We start from the raw sequence: 16554 nt of genomic DNA, 5'->3' as shown, positions 1-16554 counted from the left end.
ACGGGACACATACAATAATATATGACTCCTGTGATGCCAGTTAAATGCCATAACTGTGACAGCCTTGCCGTTTTGTTGCTGATATGGGAGTAACAAATCTATTCATACTCATCTCCTGTGCACATCAGAGCTATGGCTTTAATTCCGTACTGCTGGTAATTTATAATAATCAGTGCAAATTGGACACAATTGTGATAGAACATTTAAAAAACAAAAACAAAACTAAAAAGGTACTGGTCCAAGGTTTATTTGCACAAAAATCATATGAAGTTTAGTAAGCTTATTCCTGAACATATGTTATTTGTTTTATTTAATAAGAGTATATCCAGCCAACAAGCAAAAATACAGCAGACAATTGAGAATACAACAGATCGAATTAAATATGCTATTTTAAAAAGAAATCATTTCAATTTTAATATTTCAACCAAAGAACAATAGAAGTGGTAGAGAACAAAAGCAACAGAACCACAATCCAAAGTTTAAATATATCCAAAGGCCTGGGGAAATAAAAATGGTATTTGAAACTCAAAAGAATGGGTGCCAGACTGGGAACCACCGGATCAATAACCCCCCTGGGCCACTTTCAACCCAATCCTGAAGGGGGGGCAGTTCTGTGGCAGCCGGGAGTTGCGCAGCGGTGGTGCCTCCTCCAAGGCTTCTGAGCCATCATAGAGAGAAAAAGAGACCTAAAAAAATTTAAAAAGGTAAAAAAAGGTTCCTTTGTGTTGTCACCATAAGAGAAACTTTTGGCCATGGTGGCCTGCCCACTAGGCAGCCCAAGGTAATTGCTGCAATGATGGGCACCAGGGTGGGGGGCATAAGAAGCACCAAAAGTGGGCAGTCCTATGTTATTCCTGGTCCAACACTGCCAACTGGATTGCCTGGCTGGATGACAGCTCCAAGCATGCACTCACCTGCCTGCTGACTGGCTACAGGTCATGTGCTCACCTGGCTGGTTGGTGACTCTCATGGGGCAGCCTGCTGAGGCTTCCTCAGACGTGGAGGACCTTGAAACAGCAGACAGTGGAAAGGAGGAACAGCAGCAGGCTGAGCAGTCACAGACAGACGAATTCCCTCCGTGCCTACTGTGAAAGCCCTGCCCTTCCACTTCTGCCCCAGGTCTATCCACCTTTGGACTCCCTATTCCCAAAGTCGCTTCCTTGGCCTCATAATCGGAGTCTAGGGGAACAGCTATCCTCTCTGCTCCTGGGTTAGTCTGGAAGTCTGTGCTTGCAGCTCCAGACACCCAACCTCTCCTCCCTGGCCTCGGTAACTGAAACGGCTTATATAGTAGTAGAAAAGAGTAAGAGTCCAGTAGCACCTTAAAGACTAACAAAAATATTTTCTGGCAGGGTATGAGCTTTCGTGAGCCACAACTCACCTCTTCAGATACCTGAAGAAGTGAGCTCATACCCTGCCAGAAAATATTTTTGTTAGTCTTTAAGGTGCTACTGGACTCTTGCGCTTTTCTACTACTGCAGACAGACTAACACGGCTACCCACTGTGAATTATCTTCAGGGCTTATATAGGAGAGACCTTGTTTCCCCTTCCCACCCCTTGCCATCAGTCTCAGCCCCCAGAGTCCATAAAGGCCCCCTATAGGTGCCGGCGCCCTTTTGCCCGCCATCACCTCTCAGCTTCACCCTGCCTCCCCCGCACAACCAACTTTCTCGGCCTTTACTTTGGCCTGGGCTGTTTGGGCTGAGCTGGCATCTCGGCTGGCAGATCCTCCACACTCTCCCTCCCTGCCTCCTCCTTCCCATGGCCTGGGCAAAGGTGGGACACTGGGGAGTCTCCGAGACTTCTGCAGCTGGCAGATCTATTGGCGGTGCTCTTCACAGCAGAGACAGTGGCACAATCCATGCCGAAGCCTCCGGCCTCTCTTTTCTGGCTGGGGTAAGTGGGGCTGAGTTGGGGCGTCGCGTAGCTGGGGCTGGCCCCAGCTCGAGACACCTACAACTGCCTAGAGCAGGGGACTGACCTGTGTCAGAGGGCCAGCCACAGGCAGGGTTTCCAGAGAGCCCAAAGCCACTGCAGCAGACGCACCAAAGGTTCAGAGCACTCCTACACGAGTGTTGAAGGAGTGCTAGACTACATGCCCAGAGAAGGGCACTCCCTGCTGACAATAATGAGGCTAATGAGCTGCAGCCAGCAGGGAATGCTGAGTCAGAGAAACAAGCAACAACTGGTTCACCTAGGCCTATTTAAGCAAGCATTTGCATTCAGGTAAGTGGGAACAACTTGTGCCACCACTAACGATACCTGTTTCTGAGCTCTGTGTGCCTATGACCCTGGATTGAACTTTGACTGTTCTCTTAGACTGTGTTTACTACTTGAGACCAACCCCTGCAGGTAACCGGGCTTTGACTTCGGATTGCTCTTGACCCTGCCTCCCTGCCTGGGCCCTGGGCCCTGCCAGTGGCTGTAGGCATGCACACACTCCCAGCCAGCCAGCAGGTGAGAACGCATACGTCCTAGTGGCTGACTACATGCAATTTGCCCACCAGCTCACCCACAGGTGGCCTAGGGCCGCCCGGCCTGGCTAGTCTAGGGCACCCAAAGCCCTTGCAGTACATCTTTGAAAGCATGCAGGTACCCCATCCCTCTAGCAGTTTAGGGTTGCACTAACCAGAGTAGGGTATTTAATATGACTTTGAGGTTGTCAAGCATGGAGTGTAGCTGCTGCAGCCGAAACATTTCTGTGTGGCTCATTTTATTATGTGACATCACTTGGTAACTGCCTCCTTGAGGGTTGTAGCTACATTACAGTCTGCACAGGGATGCTGCTGAAAATGGCCCCCCCATGAAGAGATCCCACCTCAGGTTATCATGCTTAGAAGTAGAAGAGTTGGTTTTTATATGCTGGCTTTCTCTATCACTTTAGGGAGAATCAAACTGGCCTACAATCACCTTCCCTTCCCCTCCCCACAACAGACACCCTGTGAGGTAGGTGGGACTGAGAGAGCTCTAAGAGAGCTGTGACTAGCCCAAGGTCACCCAGCTGGCTTCATGTGGAGGACTGGGGAAACCAACCCTGCTCACCAGATTAGTGTCCACTGCTCATGTGGATTGATTCCCCAGATTAGAGTCCATCTCCCTTAACCACTACACCTAGCTGGCTATTTACCACATGGCTTTCTAGCATCACAGTAAAAATCTACTCTGTTCAATGTTTTGACTGTCTTCTGTCAGTGGTGTGTGGCTATCTCTTTCAAATAATGTTTTGTGCACGTGTGGACAGCAGCTATTTGCAAGTAGTTATTGATGTGAATACAGTGGCTTGGAAGGAACATTACTTCTTCCATAAGGCATGTTTTGTCTGGACTGGGTCTAAGAAAAAGCAACTAGTGGCATACATGGAAGGCAGATCAAACAGCACAGGCAGAACTTTTGCTTCACTTCTAACACAGTGTTTTTAGTGGAAGAAGAAAAGTTGGTTTTTATACACTGACTTTTTCTACCACTTAAAGGAGAATCAAACCAGCTTACAATTACCTTCCTTTCCCCTCCCACACACACCCTGTGAGGTAGGTGAGGCTGAGAGAGCTGTAACTTGCCCAAGGTCACCCAGCTGGCTTCATGTTTAGGAGTGGAGAAACCCACCTGGTTCACCAGATTAGTGTTTGACGCTCATGGGAAGAAGTAGGAAATCAAACCCGGTTCTCCAGATTAGAGTCCTCCGCTCCAAACCACCGCTCTTAACCTACTACAGCACACTGGCTCTCCCGTGAGTTCACATGCAAACACATAGTCAGCACTACTGGTACCTGGGACAAAGTTTTTCCTTCTTTACTATATTTGGGATGTTTTTGTTGAAATGAAGGAAGAGAGTTGGATGGAAAGTTTCCTTTTAAAAAAAAAATAGCACTAAGCAATATTAGAGAAATGCGAATTGTATGCAGATATGAACACGCTTTGTGACTATGACCTTTGATATAAACTCTGGATGACTGGGAGAAGCTCTGTGTACGTTGATGAGTCTGATGTGTTAACGTTGCATTAGTTTTCTGGATCCTTAATTGGCAAATTATTTCTTGGAATATGGAAGATCTCTGAAGGATTGCCTCAGGATCCATCTCATAACTATTTGTGTTATTAAAAGCATCCACTATGAAGGTATAAAATATCTGCCAAGACACTTTTCATTTTCTGTGAACTATTGTGCCCCCAGGAATTGGAGTAAAATTTGATTGTAATAAAGTATGCACTTTAGGTGGTAATAAGTGGTTTTCTTGTTTTTAATAAAAAGTACATAAAATATGAACGAATAGACTTAAAAACAAATGTTTTTTTCTTGTTTTCAGACCAACAAATGAAAATGCTGTACAGAACTTTGATGAAGAAATGCAAATAAGGTACATTTTTATATTCTTTTGATATAATCATGCTGCAGGCAAAGATAAATTCCATAGTATGCCTCCCTCCTCTCATCCTCCCTCATTTATTAATTTGATTTGTTAAACAAAGATAGAATAGAATAAAACCTAGCCTGCTTTATATACCTCATTTGTTCAAGTGAAACCTGCAGTGTGAAATCTTTTTCGGTCTGTTTGTAAGACGTGTTTGACTTTTTGTAGTTCACACTTTTATTAAGTGACCTGCATATGTGTGAAGAGGATTTCTCTGATTGCCACTCAGGTAAAAACGTTTGCTGAATATAACTCTTCAGATGAATGCCCAAACCAATGTCATTTAAACACAGAATGTGTCAATAGGGGAGGGGTTTGTGTGAAGAGGGGAATTCAGTTCCAGAAATTCATTGAGATGGATGTAGAAATCTCAAAGGGAACATCACTTCAGCATATTGTGTGTTTAACCTGTTTAACCACAATCAAAACTATTTTTTCATGGGAATAGCTTTTGCCTTTTCAGTCATCCGTGTTGATGGAAGTCAAATGTTTTTTTTAAAAAATACTGCAATGGTTTGATTAAAGCATATTTTTTCTGATATAGAACAATTTCAGATATTTTATTTGTAATAGTGGTCCACACATTTTTGAAAATACTGATGGAAGAATGGCTATGAAATATTTGGGGAAGGAAGAACTTTTCTGTCCATAAGTGAAGTAAATCTGTGAAAGAGTCAAGCATCAGACAATTAGAGCCCATTCCTGAAAGGGGGGGGTCTGCAGTGGCCAGGAGTGGTGGGGCCCCGCCACCTTCTCAGCCCCCGCAGAGACAAAAAAAGTTCAAAAATAAAAATTAAAAAAAGAGGAAAATGCCCCTTAGAACAAAGCGAGCTCCATCACCAAAAAAAGGTGGTGCAGTCCCACTGCAGCTCGAGGTGCCGTTCCTGGGGCAAACAGCGTTAGGAAACTGCCCAAAGGCAGCTCCACCCCCAGGAAATCCTGGCCAGTGTGGCTGTGCTGGTGGCGGGGGGCGGGCGGCTCCCAGACAATGTTGTGTTTGCCCCAGTGGTGGTGTAGATACCACCTTATTTCTTGATAAGGTGGCACCTATGCCGGTGTGGGGTCTCACCGGCTCCTAAGGAGCTTCGCCCCCCCCTTCAGGAATGGGCTGTTAGCATTCCAGTCTCACGACATACAAACCCAAAGAGAATTGCAGGAGAGGAGAAATCATTTCCCCCCTTCCCCAACTGTTGGTTCTAACTTCTCATCCTTACCTCATTTAGCAGTGAAGCTCTGGCTTCTCTCCCTTCTGCTGCCATCAGTTTCTGTTCCTCTTCTTTCTCTGTCTCCTCACCTTCTTCTCTTCCTTCCTGGCCCCAGCAACACTATTTTTCATGCTGCAGTTTGCTTGAAATCTAGTGGCTTTTTGGTAATTTGGGGTGCATTGCCCACCAATTAATTTTTATTTCTAGAAAGTAAAATTCTTCTGGAAACTTGGGGATTCTCCTGGATTTGCATAACTCTGAATCATAGCTGTGGCTGGCCCTGATGTGCAGATTCTACTATCTTCACTGGGAACAGCCCCTTGGAATTAGATATACTGATTCCATGGTCCAAGCAATTTCCACTGCTGTCCTCCTCAAGCTCTGTGCAGATCACTTTATTCTAGTACAATGAATGTGCGGAGATGTGAGATTGGAGTGTTTGGATTCATATTTCCACTTACGCACAGAGCTCACTGGGTACCCCTGGCTGCATCTCCACTCATTGTTCTCAACCTAACCTACCCCACAAGGTGGTTATAAGCCTAATTCACTGGAGGAAAGATGGGACACAGATGTAAGACATCAATAAAATGGAAGTAGACAGAAACAGAGTTGAAGCCTATACTAATGCCGTGCCCTTTACAGATTAGCCCGTTAAAGAACAGTTTCTAAAAATCAATTTAACAACAACATAGACAATACATTATTCAAACCCCTAAACAAATACTCTTATGAATTCATTGTATTTGGCAGGAAAACCTTTGTGCAAAGCTTTCTGAGTGGGAATTAAAGTAATCCAGTCTTTGGGGTATATTAAAATCTAATCTCATGCACTTCCATTAGGTGTCTCAACCCACAGTTTTCAACTTCCCTTCACTAAGAAATGGTTTATTCTATTCGGCTTTACTAAGAGTTTGAGCATTTGTTTTCTTTGTAATTTTTTAGTCACAGGAGAAAACTGCAATCTTTGAAGACTTCTGCTTCATTCTGTCTCATTTGTAAATAGGTATAGCTTTAGACGTTAGTGTAAGTATATAATAAAAAGATCCACTTTTAAGACAAAAAATAGATTAATCCCATTAGCTGCTCAACCAAGTATTAATAAAGCATTTCAGTTCTTTCCAGATGAGTTCATTTTTAAGCTCATATTTCAAAAGTTCTTGGCAGTCTTTTGCCTCTTTCTGTTGGTTTAATGCCAAAACATCTGATTTAACAGACTTACTTCCAGAATTTAGAAAGAAGGAAATTGTGGGGAAAAACCCTTTGGGACTGGTGTTAGAGATACACTTTTTAAGAAGCACAATGATGTCAAGGCTAAAGAATGAAAGGCCTTTGAGAATAAAAGGAGGAGTTAAAATAAAATATGCAACTAATACGCACACACACACACACACACACACACACTGGTTTTGCCAGGTTCCAAATGCCAGTTTGGTATTTGGATCTGGTTTTTTTTTTGGAGGGGGGGGTCCACTATTTTTCAGCTTAATTATTCCCTATGGGGAATATTTAAATTTACAGTTCTGCCAGTCAGTGCTGATTTCCTAGTCATTATCAAAATTACAATATGTCAAAAAACCTTTTAAATCCACACCATCTTTCCAATGGGATATAATATGACAAGGACATTTGCAGAAGAGCAAGTAAATGGGTAATAATAAAACATACCCAGAGACTTGGAGAGGCCCTTGGGGGAAAATATGTTGCTCTAGCCTTCAGGCAACTCATTCCTGAAAAGGGGTGGGGAGGAATCCGCGGCATCCTTCAGGATTGCATAGTTCATGTCCCAGTATTTTATCCTTGTTTATGTTGAGGGAACCTGAATATAAATTTAGTCTGTCCTTTCATGACGTGATTCAAGTGGCATTGCTATAAAAAAAGTTTTGTCTAATAATTAAAGAACTTTGAGACATGTCCAATAGCTCATATAAAATGTGAACGTTTGGAAACCCCAAGAGAATTTGGTGCCGGTCTGTTAAGCTTTTACAGCTATAGGTTTTTCTACAGCCATCATGCCATTTGATTCAGTGCTGTATCTATTCTGCCTAACGGAGAGAAAAAAAAATCTGGTGGATTCTACCCAATCTTCTTCAAATTCTTTCTTTATCAGTATTGAATTTGCAGAATGGGCAAAATCCTAATTATCATGTTCTCTCTCTTGTGTGTGTATTTATACACCCACATACACTTTTTAAAGGACATTCATGTTTTATATTGCCTTACATGAACATTTCTTCATTTAAAAATTTGGTTTAGGTATTAGAGAACACTGATTTCTGCACAGAACACTAACAGTGTAATCATATGCAAAATTATTCCAGCCTAAAACTGCTGAAATGAATGTACATAGATTGTAGTAACTTCACGTAGGATTGCACTGTAAATAATGTTCTATTGACAAGCACAATTCCTTGGAAACATTAGGTTGGACATTTCAAATACTGTCCGCCAATGGAAGAAGGGGATTTTTATCATGTCCCTCTTCCATTGCAGAAGTCCTGTCACTCCCCCCATGCTGTTCTCAAGGCTCACCTATCGCCCAAGGACAACGTTTTGGGCTGCAGCACATAGGGGGGATGAAGCAGTCTTGCTGTATGGATGGAAACCCCTTCCACCAGCAGAGATTTACCATTGGCTCCACTCCATAATATTTAAGAGAGCCAACTTGGTGTAGTGGTTAAGAGCGTGGTTTGGAGCGGTGGAGAACCTTGAGAACCAGGTTTGATTCCCCACTCCTCCACATGAGTGGCAAAGGCTAATCTGGTGAACTTGATTTCCCACACGCACACATGCACGCACACACTTCTACACATGAAGCCAGCTGGATGACCTTGGGCTAGACACAGTTCTATTAAGAGCTCTCTCAGCCCCACCTACCTCACAGGGTGACTGTTGTGAGAGGGGAAGGAAAGGTGATTGTAAGCCATTTTGATTCTTCCTTAAGAGGTAGAGAAAGTCAGCATATAAAAACCAACTCTTCTTTTTTTCCTTTTCCTTTTTTCCTTTTTCTTCTTCCCCCCCCCCTTTTTTTTCTTCTCTTTGTCTTCTTCTTCAGAACAGATATATGTTTAGAAGGGAGATATTTGTTTGGATAAAAATTAACTTCGAAGAAAACTTGTTTTACTATGGCCATTAATAATGGCAACTACCATTTTATTCTCTTTATAAATGATGTAAGTTTTAATTAGTAAATTACATGTTTAAGTGTGAGTGACTGTACTGTATCACTATGGTAAGATATTAAAAGACCAGGGGAGTCCTGATCAACTTATTTTTCCCATCTATGTTATAAAAATAGTTTTCAAGTGACTTTATTAACTGGGGTGTTCGAAGTGTTACTGTCTACTGAAATACAAACTCAACCTACACTTTGTAAGTTTTTGTTGTTGAAAATGATGCAAAACCATCAATTGCCTGCTCTCCTTTTCCAATGTGATGGGAAGTCTATAATGACTTTACGAAAGCTGGCTTTCTGTGGAACAGAATGCTATGAAGTCTTTGTGGAAATCTGGTGGACATTTGTGGATTTTGAAGGAATAAGGATGACAAACCCCAATTGCTGTAGGCCTTACTAATGGTAGGACAGACGGTTCAGTGATACTGGAAAAAACTTGCTTACATTCAGTGAATATGACCCACACAGTGCTACAGTTTTAGAAAGTGAAGTGAAAGCTGCATTGAGAGCAATTGGGAGAAACAAATGCTCAAAATCTTATAGCAAAGCCTGTTATCATATATGGAATGAGAAATGCCTGATGTTCAAGCTGGTTTCTGAAAAGGAAGAGGCACTAGAGATCATATTGCAAATATACGCTGGTTACTGGAGCGTACGAGAGAATTTCAGAAGAAAATCAGCTTGTGTTTCATAGATTACAGCAAAGCTTTTGACTGTGTGGATCATGAAAAGCTATGGCTGGTTTTAAAAGAAATGGGTGTGCCACTACATCTGATAGTTTTGATGCACAGCCTGTACTCTGGACAAGAGGCCACAGTTAGGACAGAGTATGGAGAAATGGAATGGTTTCCAATTGGCAAAGGTGTCAGACAAGGATGTATTTTATCTCCCTACCTCTTCAATCTATATGCAGAACATATAATTAGGAAAACTGGATTAGATTTAGATAAAGGTGGAGTGAAAATTGGAGGGAGGAACATTAATAATTTGAGAAATGCCGATGACACTACATTATTGGCAGAAAATAGTGAAGATTTGAAACAACTACTGCTGAAAGTTAAAAGAGAAAGTGCCAAAGCAGGACTACAGCTCAACATCAAGAAAACAAAAGTAATGACTACAGGAGAATTACACAACTTTAAGGTTGACAATGAGGAAATTGAAATTGTTCAAGACTTTCTATTCCTTGGCTCCACCGTCAACCAAAAGGGAGACTGCAGCCAAGAAATCAGAAGAAGATTGAGACTGGGAAGGGCAGCCATGAAGGAGCTAGAAAAATGTTTTGAAGTGTAAGGATGTGTCACTGGCCACTAAGACTAGATTAATTCATGCCATCGTATTCCCTATTACTATGTATGGGTGTGAAAGCTGGACAGTGAAGAAAGCTGATAGGAAGAAAATAGATTCCTTTGAAATGTGGTGTTGGAGGAGAGTGTTACGGCTTCCCTGGACTACCAAAAAAAACAAATCAGTGGGTTATAGATCAAGTCAAGCCTGAACTGACCCGAAGCTAAAATGACTAAACTGAGGCTATCGTATTTTGGTCACGTCATGAAATGACAAGAGTCACTGGAAAAGACCGTCATGATAGGAAAAGTGGAGGGCAGCAGGAAAAGAGGAAGACCCAACAAGAGATGGACTGACTCAATAAAGGAAGCCACAGCCGTCAGTTTGCAAGATCTGAGCAAGGCTGTCAAAGATAGGACATTTTGGAGGACTTTCTTTCATAGGGTCGCCATGAGTCGGGAGTGACTTGACGGCACTTAACACACACACACTGCCAGCACAAAACTACTTTCAGTTGACAGCAGTGTTGAGAAGTCTGATAAACACCAAATAGCTACAAACATCAGTGCTGAAGATAACAGCATTTGAAATGTTCCAGTGACCCTTAAGTCAATCATAAAATTAACCCAATAATTTACTACGATATGAGAGTATGACACTTTTTCTCTAATGGTAACATAAACACAGTAACTTACTATGATATAAATCACGATGGGTAGCCGTGTTAGCTGTAGAAAAGAGCAAGAGTCCAGTAGCACCTTAAAGAAATGAGATGTGGCTCAAGAAAGCTCATACCCTGCCAGAGGTTTTGTTAGCTTTTAAGGTGCTACTGAACTCTTGTTCTTTTCTATTACTATGATATGAGTATTATCTCTCTCTTTTTTGTAATTGAATAAATACCTAATACTATATTGAAATGCATGACAATTTGGCCTACAAAGAATCATCGGAAATAATTGGGAAAGCTTCCCTGACCCAATTTTCCTTGTGGAGGCTGTTGTTATAATAACCAGAATTTTTCTCCCCATCTTGTTTTTAAAAATTGTTACTTTCCCCTCAGTGTTCTGTATTTCTTGCAGAGAAATGAGCCTGCTCAATCATTGTCAAGCTATTTTTGGGGATAGGGGTGGGGTGGGATCTTTTTAATTTACAAAATAATATTTTTCTCTGCATATATGGGGAGGCACCCTCCAAGAGGTCCAAAATATTTTCCTTGTCTGTGAGTGGTCCAGTTTGATGACATTCACCATGAAGTATGATCTTAAATGAAGCAAGTTTGCTTGCTTATAAAAATGCAGAGCTAAGGTCTAGTAAGCAATAAAAACATGGCATAAAAATTGTGAATGGCTTGTGCAGAGAGAATAGGGAACAGCTGCTCATATTTTCCTGACCAACAGCATCCAATTAATGTACTCCAGGTTTTTCTTATAGCACATATGAGATAAAAAGATAATGTGGTTTAAAAAGGACTAAACCAATTCATGGAAGACATGAATATCCATCTCTATTAATAGCTTCCTATTAATATTCTACTAATAACTTCCTAAATGACATAAAAGTCAGATACTGAGTGAGATAAACTGCGGTAAAAAGCTGTTTGACATTTATCTCCCCACCACCACCACCGCAAAAGACCATAGTCTGGTGGCAATGTGTGGATGATAAAGTACAGATTGCCAGTAGTCTGAAACTAAAATGGCACAAGGTTATTTAAAGATGTGTTATTTGAAAGCTTGCTTGCAAAATGGGTTCAGAATTCTAGCAGGCTCAAATGCTCCCTACCTTGTAGTTTATGAAGTCTTTGCAATGTTTGAAAAGTAGTAATTCTGTTACATCAGAAACTCAGAACTTTTATTCATTTTGTACCCAACTGAGTGAATCATCATATGTTGCAGAAAGGTGTGGGGCTGTGTGGGCAACCTGAGCATGGGATGTCCCTTCCAAGGATCCTTCCCTCCCACATACCCCTTCTTCCTTTCCTCCTATCCTCTTCAGCCCTGGAGCAGGCAAGTACCTTAACTGGCTGGCACCACTCTGGTTCCAGGGCTTTACTGGAGAAGGCCCAGGGCACTTTCCCTGCCCTCAGCCAACTCCATTTTCTTTTAGCACATGCCCTGATATATGACCAAATATGAGGTTTGAAAGACCCAGGCAGAGTGAATGAAAAACAACATATTAAACAAACACTATTACTGTTAAATAGGTGAAAAGTTATTTAAAAATGGGGCAGAATTAATACAGGGACACTACATCTGCACAGGACAAAACTCACAAAGAAGCCACAAAGCTCTCTAATATGACTGTTTTACTTGGTTCCTATTTCTGTCCCAATACCTGATCCCAGTAGGGCAGACCCGCCCCACAATGGGACGAGGGGTAAACTCTCTTCACAAACAGCATCACTGCTGCTTAGATCTTCACCCACGATTGGCTTTTGCTTCTTCCTCCATTTTTCCCCAGCCCAATCATAAGGCTTGGAGGTAGGGTTGCCAACCTCCAGGTAGTAGCTGGAGACTTCCCACTATTATGACTGATCTCCAGCCAATAGAGATCAGTTCACCTGGAGAAAATGGCCGCTTTGGCCGTTGGACTCTCTGATCCTCACTAAACCCTGCCCTCCTCAGGCACCACCCAAAAAATCTCCAGGTATTTCCCAACCCGGAGCTGGCAACCCTACTTGGAGAGTGCTTGGGAACTGTAGACCTGTTATAAAATTTACACAAGGCCTCAGGCCTTTGTGGAAGGCAGGCTCCCCTGAGATCTGCCGGCCACTCATTCTTCAGCCTTAAGCATAGAATCATGACAGCACAGGAAGCAAAGCAGGAAGGAACTGGACTCTCTGCCAGTTTGCTGTGGCTCTCTGTTTTAAATACAACCATATTGGGCCTGAGTTGATAGCAACAGACCATTGACAGGTACTGTGACAGTTTCAGCATGTCTTGAAGTTTCAACTTTCTCATTTCCTTCCCTCAGTCCAGTTTTAAAACCACTTTTGAGGATATAGTAAGCTGCAATTTGAAAATGTGCTGAAACCACATTTTGACTTGTGAAGAGCTAGATTCACAATTGCTATCAACTATAAGAGCCACATGACTACTGTATCCCCTACACCTCACCAAACACACATATACAATAGTATAAGATTGAACTATTAATTCTAACTGTATACTATAGCCTTTTTTTAAATTAGCAGAGTACCTCTGAGCATGTAATGTTGTCAGTCCCCGCTACTACTCCCACTACTATTTAATACTATTGAATCCTTCGCATATTTGGAGTGAAAGGAATGGTTTGACACTTATGCCACAAAACAGCAGGCAAATTTCCTAGTTCTTCAAAACTCATTATTAGGCTAAATGCTAAAACATAAAATGTTTCCCTATGTTAAAAATTCCCTTCAAGTTGAATTCTGGTGTTGCAAGAGATGGTTAGACCATAGCTTTGTGCTAAGTTTTCTACTAAGTTTTGTATTATAGGTTAGTAATCAACAGATTACTGGCAGAGAATAGCGAAGACAGAATAATAGAATAATCATAAAATCATAGAGTTGGAAGGGACAACCAGGGTCATTTATACCAACCCCCTGCACAATGCAGGAAATTCAAAATTACCTCCCCCCAGACCCCCAGTGACCCTTACTCCATGCCCAGAAGATGGGGGGAACCCTCAAGGATCCCTAGCCAATCTGGTTTGGAGGGAAATCACTTCCTGATCTCAAAGTGGCGACCAGCATTACCCTGGGCATGTAAGAAAGGGCCACAAGAGCCAAACATTGATGCAACACTTCCTGCCCTCCCTCTCATGATCTGGAAAGTTCACAGAATCAGCATTGCTGACAGATGGCCATCTAGCCTCTGCTTAAAAACCTCCAGAAAACAGCCCAGCACCTCCCGAGGAAGCCTGATCCACTGAGAAATTGCCTCATTTATTTGTTTACACTTATAGCCTGCCCTCATTCCAGGGAAGCCTGTCAGAAAGTTCTCCCTAATTGGTTCTTGTGGGTTATCCGGGCTGTGTAACCGTGGTCTTGGTATTTTCTTTCCTGACGTTTCGCCAGCAGCTGTGGCAGGCATCTTCAGAGGAGTAACACTGAAGGACAGTGTCTCTCAGTGTCAAGTGTGTAGGAAGAGTAATATATAGTCAGAAAGGGGTTGGGTTGAGCTGAATCATTGTCCTGCAAAAAGTATCAAAGGTAATGTGCTAATCGTCCTGATTAGCACATTACCTTTGATACTTTTTGCAGGACAATGATTCAGCTCAACCCAACCCCTTCCTGACTATATATTACTCTTCCTACACACTTGACACTGAGAGACACTGTCCTTCAGTACTCCTCTGAAGATGCCTGCCACAGCTGCTGGCGAAAAATCAGGAAAGAAAATACCAAGATCATGGTTACACAGCCCGGATAACCCACAAGAACCAATGAACTCTGACCGTGAAAGCCTTCGACAATATTTTGTTCTCCCTAATGTTTAGCCAGAAACTCTTTTCATTTAATTTCAACCCGCTGGTTTTGGTCCAAACTTCTGGGACAATGGAAAACAACTCTACACCATCCTTTCTATGACAGCCCTTCAAGTACTTGAAGATGATTATCATATCACCTCTCAGTTGTCTCCTCTGCAGGCTAAACATACCAAGCTCCTTCAACCTTTCGTCATAGGACTTGGTCTCCAGATCCCTCACCATCTTTGTTGCCCTCCTCTGGACATGTTCAGGAACTATTAACAAGCACCCTTAGGGTGTGATCTGTCAACCAGTTACAGATCCACTTAACAGTAATAGTATCCAAACCACATTTAACCAACTTGTCAACAAGAATATTATGTGGAACCTTATCAAAAGTCTGCAATCCACCATGGGTATATGCAAGTTGAATACACACCCACCTTTTAAAAAAAGTCAAAAAATATTTTTTTAAAATATTGTGTAGCATTTAAGTCAATACAGTATATATACTGGACACAAGTCTTTTCCTTTTGAGCTTAGCATTTATATGTAGAGAGGAGGGAATTCCTAAAGAATTCAATAGAGCCCTATTTTTCTTCTCCATCCACATCAGAGTTCATACAACCATAGACTGGGATGTTCCAGGAAACAGAAGGTCTGTGCAATTTGTCCCACAATCATAACAAGCTTCCTTCTCTGGTCATCAAATTTCATGAGATCCTTCTGCACCCTATAAACCTGCTGATGGAATTCTTTTATGGGAACTGTTTTAAATTCTAGGTCATCACCGTTTGTATATAACCTTCCTCTTTTTATAGGGGATAGGTCACTTTATTTGTTTGCTTGTTTAGATGTTTATCCTGCCCTTAATCCCCAGGCCAGGCTGGGCTCAGGGCAGCTATTATATTTGGGCTCACCTTCCTTTGGGGTAGATTTGGTAGCTAGGGTAGGGATAACCCCCATGATAGGATACCATGAAAAGCTTGTACATTTCTACCTCATTTTTTACTGTGGAATCTACAACTGGAAGTTGATCAAGATCTGAACCAAATCATATGTGTTCACAAACATTGAAAATGGTCCAAAACTTCAAAAATATTTGACTTTTGGAGTGGCTAAACACTTTTCTTATAGTTATTTTAGAGCCTTTCTATCAGGTTTCATATATTTTTTCTGGACAGCGAGAAGGGTAGGGAAAGGAGAAAATAACTCTGCAGACACTGACCTGACAGGAGCAGTGTGTAACCAAATCAGATATGCAATCTTCACACCAAACAATGTAATCCCAAATAGAGTTTCTATACTCAGCATATCAATGCTCTACTAATTGTTAAACCGGCACTTTTGAAGGCTTTTTTGTCTTTATAAACACAGATTCAGAGTGAGTGAATTCACTATGTTGAACTGTCCCTGCTAAGCAGAGACCCATGTAATCAATTGTGTGTGTGTGTGTGTAAAAAAATTACGACTCTTCACCACCCCTGTCCCCCTTGAGCATTCTGGGAAAGGATTAAAAAAACTCACATATTAGTCAGTCCATGCCTCATTGTGCTTACTTTGAAGTAAGAATTTTAGCTTGTAGAACAGGAATGTTTTCTTCTATCTCCCTGAAATTCAGGAGGAAGCATTTAATGTGTCTAAATGTGTTTGTTTTTTCATAGCCCACCCTCATTACCAGCAAGCCGGGCTCAGAGCGGGTCACAACATATAACCATAAAACATGAGCATGTATTCCATATGATTGCAAACATCAGTGTGTGCATTGTTTACAGTAGAGACTGCTGGGCTTCTAAAGTAATAATATTAAAAATGAGAATTCCACATGCAAATGTGCATTAAGGGTGTGTGAAGCCAGCTCTGTTATTTCCATTGAAATGTCTGCATTCCTTCCCTATGATACTGGATATCCATGGAAAGTTTACAGAACATCTCAGATAGCTATTCTTTTCTAAATGATTTCTGTGCATGTAATGGTTTTTAATTCCAAAAGCTTAGTTGCAAAAATTGAAGTATATCACTATGTGT

At 41.8% G+C, this 16554-nt stretch overlaps 1 protein-coding gene across 1 annotated transcript in view; it reads left to right on the top strand.

Annotated features, from left to right (window-relative positions):
• Nucleotides 1–4303: 4303 nt before the first annotated feature.
• PCDH15 (protocadherin related 15) overlaps nucleotides 4304–16554 on the top strand; it is a 558859-nt gene continuing 546608 nt past the window's right edge. Inside the window, exon 1 of the mRNA XM_056849418.1 lies at nucleotides 4304–4356. The gene's annotated coding sequence lies outside the window, so the exon portion shown is untranslated. The remainder of the gene's footprint in view (nucleotides 4357–16554) is intronic.

This window comes from Euleptes europaea, chromosome 5 (genome assembly GCF_029931775.1).
Source record: "Euleptes europaea isolate rEulEur1 chromosome 5, rEulEur1.hap1, whole genome shotgun sequence".
In the NCBI taxonomy this organism is placed as follows: Eukaryota; Metazoa; Chordata; class Lepidosauria; order Squamata; family Sphaerodactylidae; genus Euleptes; species Euleptes europaea.
This window is presented reverse-complemented; position numbering and strand designations above follow the sequence as displayed.